This window comes from Bactrocera neohumeralis, chromosome 4, assembly GCF_024586455.1.
Source record: "Bactrocera neohumeralis isolate Rockhampton chromosome 4, APGP_CSIRO_Bneo_wtdbg2-racon-allhic-juicebox.fasta_v2, whole genome shotgun sequence".
Taxonomy (NCBI): Eukaryota; Metazoa; Arthropoda; class Insecta; order Diptera; family Tephritidae; genus Bactrocera; species Bactrocera neohumeralis.
The window spans coordinates 46,267,845-46,278,997 of record NC_065921.1 but is presented as its reverse complement, the minus strand read 5'-3'; the positions used below and the strand labels follow the sequence as shown (position 1 = coordinate 46,278,997).

Genomic DNA, 11,153 nt, shown 5'->3' with positions numbered 1-11,153 from the left:
CTTGCACCCTCTTGTACCTAGATCGGCAGGATTGTCAGCACTGGCTACGTGACGCCAAGTGGCTGATCCCACTAGGTCAAGTATTTGAGACGTTCGGTTAGAAATATACGTCTTCCATGCATGCGGTGGTTTTTCCAACCAGGCTAGTACAATTTCAGAATCGGACCACATATATAGTTTGCATTTCGTCATGTTTAAATGCATTTGCACCATGGCTACTAATTTTGACAGTAGTAGTGCGCCACATAACTCAAGTCGTGGGAGACTTATAGTTTTCAAAGGTGCCACCTTTGCTTTTGCTACTAATAAGTGGCTTGTGGTCGTGGTGCCACTTTGCGTGCGCACGTAGATAGTAGCGCAGTATGCCTTTTCTGAGGCGTCACAAAAGCCATGTAATTCGACTTTGTGTTCGGGGGAGTAGTTTACCCATCGTGGAATTTGTATCTGAGAAACATCATTCAGATTGTTTGCGAACTGGGACCATTTTTCTAAGCGAAGAGGTTTCACTTGTTCGTCCCAGTCGGTTCCATCTAGCCATAGTTCTTGTATTAAGATTTTAGCTTGGATCATAATTGGCGAAAGCCATCCTGCGGGGTCGAAAAGTTTTGCCACCGAGGATAAAATCTGTCTTTTCGTTATGGCTGATAATGCGGATATGGACTCTGTCGTGTATGAGAACTGGTCCGATATCGCATTCCATTGGATGCCTAATGTTTTTGTTGTACTTTCCTTTTCGAATATAAGGAAATTAGTGTCCAACAAATTTTCGTTTGGAATATTTTTGATTATATTTGGGTGATTTGCCGTAATCTTTTTTGATGGAAACCCTGCGGAATTGAGGGCTTTTATTACCTGTGATAAGGCCTCGTATGCTTGTGGAAGAGTGTGACTTCCAGACAGAATATCGTCTACATACGTTTGAGTTTTCAACACTTCAGTTGCCAGAGGAAATTCTGACTTTGTGTTGTCTGCCAATTCGTGGAGTGTGCGAATGGCTAGATATGGTGCACAGTTAACGCCAAATGTAACTGTTTTTAGTTTGAAGTCGCGTAAAGGACTGGTGGGGGATCTTCGGAACATAATACGTTGAAAATCTTGGTCGTCTTTATGTACGACTATTTGCCGATACACTTTTTTCAACGTCCCCATTGAAAACGTATTTGAATATACGCCAGTTTAATATCAGAAGCATTAAATCTGGTTGGAGTGTGGGTCCCGTAAATAGGATATCATTTAGGGAATTCCCTGAACTAGTGGTTTTTGAGGCATTAAAAACAACTCTTACTTTTGTTGTTTTTTTGTCTGGCTTCACTACTGCGTGATGTGGCATCATACTCTGATTTGAGTTCGCCTTTTTTAAGTAGGTTTCTTTCCATACTTAGAAACTGCTGAATTGCAGAGGTGCGGGAGTGACCTAAGGCGAGTGTGTTAGGAAATTGTTGCTTAAGTGGTAATCGTACGACGTACCGACCGTTTTCTGATCTAGTAGTTGTGGCTTTGTAAAAATCCTCACAATACTGATCTTCAGGGGTTGTGACTGATATGGGGGGGAGTTCTTCTAGTTCCCAAAACTTTCTCAATTGTGAATTGAGGTACTCATTTGAGACTTCCTCAACTTGAGACAACTTGAGTTGTTAATGTTGTAACTGGTTCCGCAACTAGTCCGCTTAGGACCCATCCGAAAATGGTATTTTGCGCCAGAAGTGTTTTGGTAATTTTCTCAATACCTTCGAGAATAATTTGTGGTATGAGATCGCTGCCTAATAGGAGATCTATTTGAGCGGGAGTGTTGCAGTTGGGGTCTGCTAACTTAAGGTGTGAAACCTTTTGCCAATGCTTGCTATTTATATGATAGCTTGGTAGCATGTTGGTTAATTGCGGTAAGACAATAGCTTCTGCTTGTATGCGCTTATCCGCTTTGGGGAAAAAGAGGGTAATGGGGCAGATTTTATTTGAGTTTTGAACAACTCTTCCGCCCATTCCCGTGATTTCAAAGTTGGCCAGTTTTGTTGGTAACTGTAGCCTGTTTTGTGCCCTAGACGCTATAAATGATCGCTGTGATCCTTGGTCTATTAAGGCTCTGAGTTTGAACAGTTCTCCTCGGTGTTCGATGGAGACAACTGCTGTGGGTAATAGTACCCTACTGTGGTTTTCGCTATGTAGCGTTTGGGTTTTCATGGCCTTTGAGCAGCATGGTGCTTCTTGGCAGTTTTCAGAATTTGTTGTGGCAACTAATCCTGTTGCTCGTTTTACGTTTGCATTGTTTGGGGGTGAGCTGGAAAAATTTGTTATATGTAACATTGAATGATGTCTTTTATGGCAGTAAACGCAATTAAATTTGCTTTCGCAATCTTTAAGCGTATGCGCATGTGACAGACAGTTGGTACATAATTTTTTCGTTCTTACGAAATTGTTTCGATCGTTAACATTCATTTTTTTGAATTTTTCGCACAATTTTAATTTGTGACCTCCTCTGCACAGTTCGCATGACGTTTGTTTATATTGTTCGGATGAGAACGATTGATTTTTAAAAAAGTTTCTATTTGAATTATTGTGGCTACTTGCTTGGGGTCTATTGAAGCTTCTATTGAGGTCGTTTTGAACGTTTTTAGTTCTGACTAGTTTTTTATCTACCCTTTCTGCTATTTCATATTGGGTAGTTAGAAATTCTTTCATTTGCTGCCACGTTGGGCACTTTCTTCGCGATGAGAGCGATTGCTCCCACAAAAGTAACGATTTTTCTGGTAATGCAGCTGTGCATATATTTACCAGAATGGGGTCCCAATTATCTGTGGGAATATTCTGTGTTGATAAAACAGATAAACAATTTGAAACCGTGGATTGAAGCTTTATGAATTCTTCACTGGTTTCTTTCTGAATTTTTGGTAAATTCATTAGTATCGTCACTTGCTTGTCGACCAATATTCTCTCGTTTTCGTAACGTGCTTTAAGAGCTTCCCAAGCAAAATTGAAATTTTCGTCATTGAGAGCGAACTGTTTGACTATTACGCCTGCCTGACCTTTGGTTTTGTATCTGAGGTGATACAACTTCTGTGCTTGTGATAATTTAGGATGGTTTATGTACACAGCTGTAAACATGTCCCGGAAGGACGGCCACTGTTCATAACCACCATGAAATATATCTGTGTCGCATACTGGCACTTTAAGGTGAATGCCTGAACTTGCCTCTTGGGCTTGTCTTTGTGGCAGCTCTACTCTCGGTTGTGGAGTAGGTGCAATTGCTCTTAAAAGCTTTAATTGATCAGAAATCATTGCTTTTGTGTCTTCGAACTGGTCTAGGCAGTGTTCATACTTGGTGTATGCCGAGGATTTAAAATTTTCCGGTAGATCTGAGTCGTCAGATTCTACGATTGCGTCATATGCCGCTTGGAGACGTGTCCAGAAATTGTCTAAATTATCCTTTTTGATTTCTAAGACCGATTCAGAATTGTCTTGAATCGGTGAAGATGAAAATCGAGTGCAGTATCGTATCAAACTGTCACTCTCAGCAATGAATTTTGTATAAGAAATGTCTTTACCCCTCTTTAGTTTTGTAGCACCTTGCTTTGAGCGTGTAGCTTCAGCCGGTGTACACGGACTTTTTTCGTCTGTAATCATTTTTGGAACTTTTAGCAACTGAGTTGTTTTAGGTTCCTTTGAGTCTGAGCTCATTTAAAAGATGTATATAATAAATCAAAACGTCTTAGTGAAAACTAGACTTGTAGATATTTTGAAAATATTTCGTATATTAAATGTTGGAAAGAAGACTCTTTTGTATACAAGAGTCTCAAAAAAATCAATAAAACCGATGGGTTTTTGATAAACCGAGAATCAAATAATATTTTCGTTTATATATGTATATATTTATGTATATGATTAGACGAGAACTCTTAAGTAAATAAGAGTTTTGAATGAACTTGATATGACGAGAAGCTTTACGTATTTAATAGTGTGTGTAATCGCGAACTCTTTTAAGTTAATAAGAGTTCTGAACGAAATTTTTAGACGTGAACTCTTTTAAGTAAATAAGAGTTTTCAAATAAAATATTACGCGTATGCAGAATATCGTTTAAATTTGATTTAATTATTTATTGTTGACCGGAAACCTTTTATATTTTTATTTTTCTATATATATTCGTTTTATATATTTTGTATGTCCAAATGTCCTATAGGGTATACCTATAGGTGGATATTTTATTTATTATGTGCTAATGAGCGCTCGTATTAGAGATCACTGCACTTTGTACATATGCATGTATGTACATATGTATTACGCTTTTGTTTTTTACACAATCCTGCTTGTTTTTGTTGTTCCAAAAATCAAGGGGTATTGCGGGAACTATGCCAATGTGGACTTTGAATATATTTTATACGCAATCCTGCTTGGTTTTGTTAGCCAAAACCCAAGGGGTATCGCGGAATATATGCCAATGTGGTCTTTGAAGTAGTGAGCGTATCTACATATGTGACACTACACTTATGTACAAATATTTTAGTATGTTATAAACGTTATATTTTATATTTATTGCTGACTTTAAGTTGTACCCGATGTCGATAGGGTATATTTTTTAGAAGATTTTGTATATATGTGTATGCGACCGTGTATCTGTATATAGTATATATATATATACATATATATATATATATACGCATATATGTATGTTTGTTCGCGGTACGAAGAAACGACGAAAAGAGAATTAACCGACGGTGATTTTCGTAAATTCACTTGTTAGTAAGTACATATATACGTAATTGTATAACTGCGCCGCATATACATATGTATGTATGTATATACTTTTGCAGTGAGAAGAGGCCGCGAAAAAGAGTGTTAAATGATATGATTTTAGAATGTATGTATGTATGTACTATGTGTACATATATATTTGAAATTGAATGTGGTTAAACTAGCGAAAGTGCAAGTTATGCTCTTTCTTTGCTATAGAAATATGCGTGAAATATATATAAGTATGTATGTATGTATGGTATAAAATTTAATTCGCACATATGTATGCTTTTTTTTTTTTTTCCTGTGTGATTGCCGTAGTTTATTTTAAGCAATCCTGCTTATACTTGATTAAGTATAAGGGGTCTTGCTGGAAATTTCGCAAGTAAATTCTTGAATTTTTACCTATATATTTTTTTTTTTTTTTTTTTTTTTTTTTTTTTTTTTCGGGATTGGTTTGTGTTATGACACAACGGTACGCATTTACCGGCAATCACTAATCCGTTATACACAGTGCCAAACTGCTTTGTTAGCGGTTTTCGGTATTAACCGGAAAATAAACCGAACACCGAAAACAGTTTGGTAACGGTTTCCACTTATTTTTCGACCGGGATTTTGATCTGAACCGTAAACTTTATATTTTAGTATGTTTCAGATTTTAAACCATACATATGAATATGATATATAAAAATGAAAGGAGACGATACTACTCACTTTGATTTCCGCCAGGGGCTTTTGGGGATAATGTGAGTGTATTTGCCTGTGTCTACGCTTGTGCCTGTGCTTGTGGAGTGCTTCTTTCTCCTATCCTTGTGTTGTTTGCTGCTGCGGTGATTCTCTGGTGGCTTTATGGTTTTTCCTATTATTTTTCTATTATTATTATTTTTTTTTTTTTTTTTTTTTTTTTTTTTTTTTTTTTTTTTTTTTCTCTTTTTCTCTTTTTTTCTGTTTGTGCGTTATTTCACCCAATACTTCCCTCTTATTTTCACAGCACCATTATTATTATTATTTTTTTGTTTTTCTTTTCTTTTCACCTCACTGATTTAGAACCTTTTTTTTTTTTTTTTTTTTTTGTTTGTTCTTATGTTTTATGTGTGCTTTGTTTTCCGTCACTTCAATCACCGCTTTACCACTTCTCACTTATATGTATGTATGTATATATTGTATGTGTATATATAAACCACCATAATCGTCTTTCTTTGTTTTTTTTTTTTTTCCTTTCTGGTCACTGCACGTTTTTTCACTTATCTTTTCATTGTATGTATATACATTAGGTTTTTCCGTTTCTGCCAAATTTTGTCACCAACTCTCCTTTTTTTGGTTTTTTTTTTTTTTTATCAAACTTTTTACATACACATGTATGTATATGTTATTTCCACACTGCACTTTTGACACTTTGTTCTTTTTTTTGTTTTAGTTTTTGTTTTTTCAACGGGCTTTTCACTTTTTGCTTTAACTGTTTTAAACCGTTGCTGTTCACCGTCACCACCGTTGTTCTTCCACAAATTTTTTTTTTTTTTCTTTTTCCAACGGGTATTTAACTTTTTTGTTTCCACTGTTTGAACTCCAATTTTTTTTTTTTTTTTTTTTCTTTTCACCAAACTTTTTTTTTTTTTTTTTTTTTTTTTTTTTTTTTTTTTTTTTTTTTTTTTTTTTTTATTTAACGTTTTTAGTTACCGCGTTACCGCGTCACCGTGACCGATTTTTATTATTTTATTTTATATATATATATATTTTTTTTTTTTTTTTTTTGTGTTTTTGTTATCACTACTGCCGTCCGGTACGGCTTCGAAGGACCATGAATATTTCGTTATTACCCGTGAAAACAAATCGCAAACTCACCCGTTGTTGTAATGACGACTGCGTTGACCCGTATAGCTATTTGGCTGATGATGCGTATATGCGCACGGATTGATCGAGAAGGGCGACTGGCCCGTCCGCCAGTCCCTTTTGTTACTTGTGTTTGGTGTCCTCGGGTGTGGTGTGAAAGGTGTGGTGTAGATAATGATGAGATGAGAGTGTGATGAAATGATGTGTGGATGATGTAGATGGTGTAGTCGTGTTGAGTGTGGTGTGTATGAGTGGGGTGTAGTTTTATTATACTAAGAGGGGGGTCAGGTGCTCATTTAGCCATAATCCTTTAGATCAAAATTAAACGTGTTTTGACTTATATATATATATATAGGACATAACGAGAGTGTAAGCGAAATATTTAAAATTTAAGCTCAAGTGTTTGCATCCCACGAAGTTGGGAAGCCAAGTATTTACCCCAAAATGTAAATAAATGCCCTTTTGTTGATCCGAAAATTTATGATGAAACTGCGTATGTACGTCAATACATATGTAAATAAAATGTTGTTTTTTTTTAGCCCAAATAGTTCAACTCACTTATGGTTATCCATTTCCAACACGTCTTTTGAAATATTCCTCAAATTTCAGCGCTCACTACGAATGTTTACACTATTTTCATCATCACTGCATTGAGCTGAATTTACCAAATTATGAGTAGGCAACACTGCTTAAAAATGACCGATTTTTTCTATTTTTTTAAAGATGTCGCTTGAAGTCTGCCACCTCCTTTGCGTTTGCAGCATCAGAGGTAAGCAGTTTTATATTGCTTCTCTATTATCTTTTAACGTAGTTAATAATAAACGAATTTTTTCGTAAGATTTATATTGATTTTCCAAAAATACCAAAATTTCTATTAATAACTTATCTTATTCATTTTTATTTCACTTTTTTTTTAATAAATAAACAAATTTCACTATCAGCTGTCTAATACTATGTTCGGACCGACATTCAAAATATTTTGAAAACACATTTGTATGATGTTGTGAAATCTAAGTCGTTCGGACCAACAATGTGTGTTTTCGATGAGTTTTCACTGACAACTATCAATAGCGGCATTCTCTTGCTCTTGCAAGATTGCACGATGACACAAAATGCAAAAATCCTATACCGAAATATGCAAGGCCAAGAGAGCACCCATTGCAGAATCTAGTGATATATGACGTGGTTTTGGTCTGACATATTTATAGCCATTGCAAATAATTTTCTGCGTGTGTTTGTTGCTGTGCCGTTGCACCAAGAGGAAAATTCTGCAATTTCCTGTAAAAAATATTGTACGGAAACAAAGAAAACCGCCATTTAATGTAATTCATACAACTAATTTTTATATTATAAATATAAAAGCCAAATATTTTTTGATGAATAGAAACATTTTTCTAGTTTAATTCATATCTCATTTTATTGCTTTTAATTCATAATTCATCATAACTTATAAACTATATAAAAAATAAATAGTATTTATTCAAAAATAAAGCACTAATTAGAAAAACTTAGGCTTTGTCAAATTAATCACATTTCGGATGTAAATTAAAAATATTTCTTGGAAATATGTATATAAAAATATCTACATTATTTGTACTCAAACTTCTTCAAAAATCAGTCTTTAAATGTATCACATTTCAGATTTAAATTAAAAATATTTCTTAGAACTATATATATAAATATCTACATTATTTGTATTTTAAAAAAGCCAGCCTTAAAATTTTATTTCAGTCACATTTAATTCAAACTTTTCTATTATATATATTAATCGGTCCTGAAAAAATTTATTATTATTATTTACTTATGTAATTTGATAAATTAAATAAATGTGCATTACTTACAAAAATCAAAATCTTTATCTTCAAAAATCCCACTTATTGCATTCTGAAGTAAGTCGTTCTGAGGGGATTGTAACTGCGAATCACCATATCTGTTTGATTTTTGTAGTAAACGGCGCATAAGGCATTGAACGTCTTCTCGCATGTGAGGAACTATCTCCTCCATTTTCGCAGAGACCAAATTGCCTAACCAACTATACGGTCTATTGCGTCTTTCAGCGATTTGTTCTCTCACAGCCGCCAAATCCTGCCTCACTTTAGTCAATGCAGTGCTTTAAAAAATAAATGTTAGAAAATAAATAAGTAAATTGTTTAATTTTTAAAATTAAAATTACAAAACCTTTCCCGTTTTCTTCTGCCTTTCTTTTTCGCCATTCATTATTTCAGTTGTCTATAAATGTAGATAAGCATAAAGCTTAAAACTATTTGTTTTATGCACATATGTATATATGAATGATTTACTATATTAACAGTCTCTTCAGCCACAATTGGTTGGGTTGTTGTTGGAGATATATTATTTTCACACTCCCGACTTCCTGACGCGCCTGGATCCTATAGTATAATATTTGTTTGAATTAATGTAATAAAATAAAATAAAGTATTTCCTCGTAGTTAGATTCCCCCCTCCTAATTTGGGTATGCTGCTCCAAAAATTGCAGCAGCGAGAAGCACCAGAACTTTAGAGAATACAAATCGTTTATACCAACTCCGCTTTTTCGTGAATTGCGCACTTCACGAATTTCTCGTAAATATTGTGTTCTTACATTTTTCCATTTTTTTTATTTCACACACGTTTATGTTTGCCACGTTTAGTCTCACAGATTTTGTTAAAAGCTTCAGCTTTTACATTCCGGTCCAAATATAACGGTGACTTTATGCTATAATTACTCCTGTGCTTCTACCAAATATATTAATTTTTCAATTAGTGCTTTTGTCCACTTTACTTTTTCCGCCATATTTATTTAAAATAATCGAATATTAATAAACAGAAAATTTAAAAATTAATTTATTCAACTCACCACTTTTTAAAATTTCATAAACACTGTAAATTAACATCCTCACGCTTCAATATCCAAATAACAACGCAACAGGCATTAAATGTAGCGTAGCCGTACAGCACAAAAAATTGAGAAAATGATATGAAAGAGAATGAGAAAAAAACTCGAACGGAGCTGCGCAACACAAATTGCTCGTGTGAACGTAATGGGCGACAGCAAAAGAGAATCGCCCGAGAATTAGCAACAAGAGTTGACGCGTGTAATAACAGACTTAGTGATCGCGGCCGTTTGTTTCGATTGGTGTTTGTTTTATTGCTTAGGTGTTTTTACTTTTCGCGCCCGATTTATGTTTTTTGTGTTCGTAAAATTTGTATATTTTGTTCTTTGTAACTTTTGTTTTGTCACTGCAGTTTTGGTTATTGCATATATGCCTATAGTTTTGCCTAAACATCCCCATTTTTTCGTTTTGCTCCAATGCACTTTTTTGTGTTTTGTCTTTTTGTTGTATGTTAGTTTTTTTGTATTTATTGGGTCTAATTATTGAATCCGTTTCGATCGATATACTTGACAATTCGATCGAAAATTATTACCTTATCGAAAATTAAGTTTTCGATGCAGTTGAACTTACTTGCCGACTTGATAAAATACATTCCGTGGCTAACAGATAGCGATAGTTTTGAAATAATTGAAACCGCAAAATCGAAAATATTTGTCGAAATCTATCCGCTGATCAGTGAACTGCGTAAATTGGCAAAAATGGAACATTTGTAAGTATTTATGTAAAAAATACTTGAGAACGCGTTAAATTATGTTTTAAATGTGTAATTTAGAGATAAGAAACAAAAATACAAACGTATCGTATTTGCATCTTGTGGTCGCACACCTACATACGAAAAACATATATGTATATATATATAGCATGCTGAGTGAAAAGTTAATTTTGAAAAAGCCTAACCACCATAACATTCAGACTTGAGAATATTTTGCGGTTAAAATACAGATGTTTACCTCTTGACGGTGCCATTATCTTTACGTGAGTTCTGTCATTTCCACACCAGGAATATTTGATTTTCCAAAAAAATATGTTTTTCTTCCTCGCTGGCGATCAAATCAATGGAAATTCATCTTGAACATAGCCTGTACTCAAGAATGTTGAGGACTTCATTTAATACAACACAAAACGTCGATTGGGCCATATTTATATTGAAATCCTTTCCAATACAATGTTGATAACCTTGTCTTTTGTCATTTCCAAATTAATTTCCGCATTCCCCCAAAATGTAAATAAATGTCCTTTTGTTGATCCGAAAATTTTTGATGAAACTGCATATGTACGTACATACATATGTAAATAAAATGTTGTTTTTTTTAGTTCAACTCACTTATGGTCATCTATTTCCAACACGTCTTTTGAAATATTCCTCAAGTTTCAGCGCTCACTACGAATGTTTGCACTATTTTCATCATCACTGCATTAACCGAATTTACCAAATTTGAGTAGGCAACACTGCTCAAAATTGGCCGATTTGTGCTATTTTTCGACAGATGTCGCTTGAAGTCTGCCACCTCCTTTGCGTTTGCAGCATCAGAGGAAAGCAGTTTTATATTGCTTCTCAATTATCTTTTAACGTAGTTAATAATAAACGAATTTTTTCGTAAGATTTATATTGATTTTCCAAAAATACCAAAATTTCTATTAATAACTTATCTTATTCATTTTTATTTCACTTTTTTTTTAATAAATAAACAAATTTCACTATCAGC

At 34.2% G+C, this 11,153-nt stretch overlaps 1 long non-coding RNA gene across 3 annotated transcripts; it reads right to left on the bottom strand.

Moving 5' to 3' along the window:
- Window positions 1-8,178: 8,178 nt before the first annotated feature.
- LOC126754690 (uncharacterized) lies at window positions 8,179-10,759 on the bottom strand. Of its 3 annotated transcripts, none has more exons than XR_007666363.1 (3): window positions 10,398-10,759; window positions 8,395-8,782; window positions 8,179-8,327 (listed from the first exon to the last, which is right to left on the bottom strand). It is a non-coding gene; the product is annotated as an uncharacterized LOC126754690 (long non-coding RNA). The 3 variants fall into 3 exon arrangements; XR_007666364.1 differs by lacking the exon at window positions 10,398-10,759 and having other exon boundaries at window positions 8,395-8,663; window positions 8,732-9,965; XR_007666365.1 differs by lacking the exon at window positions 10,398-10,759 and adding an exon at window positions 8,854-9,965.
- Between the last annotated feature and the right edge of the window lie 394 nt (window positions 10,760-11,153).